Source organism: Aptenodytes forsteri, unplaced genomic scaffold, assembly GCF_000699145.1.
Source record: "Aptenodytes forsteri isolate BGI_AS27 unplaced genomic scaffold, ASM69914v1 Scaffold65, whole genome shotgun sequence".
Lineage (NCBI taxonomy): Eukaryota > Metazoa > Chordata > Aves > Sphenisciformes > Spheniscidae > Aptenodytes > Aptenodytes forsteri.
This window is the reverse complement of record NW_008795127.1, coordinates 7,913,636-7,914,560: the sequence shown is the minus strand read 5'-3', so window position 1 is coordinate 7,914,560 and position 925 is coordinate 7,913,636. Positions and strand designations below refer to the sequence as shown.

General features: G+C 55.7%; 1 protein-coding gene across 1 annotated transcript in view; it reads left to right on the top strand.

Moving 5' to 3' along the window:
- Positions 1–133: 133 nt before the first annotated feature.
- Positions 134–925, top strand: part of PDGFRA (platelet derived growth factor receptor alpha) — a 32,266-nt gene continuing 31,474 nt past the window's right edge. The window contains exon 1 of the mRNA XM_009277414.2: positions 134–290. The gene's annotated coding sequence lies outside the window, so the exon portion shown is untranslated. The remainder of the gene's footprint in view (positions 291–925) is intronic.

The following is a 925-nucleotide window of genomic DNA, read 5'->3' as shown; positions in this document are numbered from 1 at the left end:
GGGGCGCCGGGCGAGCCAGGGCGGCTCTTATTCTGAAGGGGCCGGAGGGGGGCTTCATTTCCTGACAGCTATTTACTTAAAGCAAATGATTAGTTTTGGAAGGATGGACTATAACATTGAATCAATTACGGGACGCGGTTTGTGAGACCATTACAGTCGGATCGGGATCGGGAGGGAGGGAGAGCGGGAGGGAAAGAGCGCGGCTGAGCGGGGAAAGTCACAAAAGACGTGGACATATTTTGGATATTTTACAATCTGCAGGATTGGGGCTGCGGATTATAAAGGAGAAGGTAAGAGGTGAGGGGCAGTTCCCCCACCGTTTTCTTTTTTTTCATCTTTTCTCCCGCTTTTTTTCCCCTCACTTTTCTTTTTTTTCCCCCTTTATTTATTTGTGGTTGGCCTCCCTTGCTGCCTTCACCCCGCTGCTCACCCTTCCCTTCCCCCACCCTTTGTTTTTCATCACCTTCCCCTCTTCGGATCCCCCTTCCCCACCTCACTCCCCCTGACCGGGTAGCCTAAATTGCCCCGAGATCCCGGGCGGGGGCACGGACACAACCCTCCCCAAGGCAACCCGATCTCCATCCCTGCGCGCCCCGTCTTTTTTTACACGTCTCAGCGGAAGAGAAGATGCTGAATTTAGGCAGGACTGGTACCTGGAGCCTTTCCAGCTTACAGCCCCCTCTCACAACGGGAACGCCAGCCCTGCCGCATGCCACGCCGGACTGCTGGAGCCCACCGCCTCCTACCCCGGGGGAGGGCAAAGTCTTCGCGGCCACCGTTTGGATTTTGTCAAGCGCGGAGGTTGTAAACTTGCCAGCCTCTGCCAGGCTGGAGTCCCCTGGAAAAGTCCTAAGAGCAAGTAGGAAATGGCTTTTTGGCTGTCCGCGGCATTGCTCAACATTTTTGGACGCGGATCCCGCAGCCC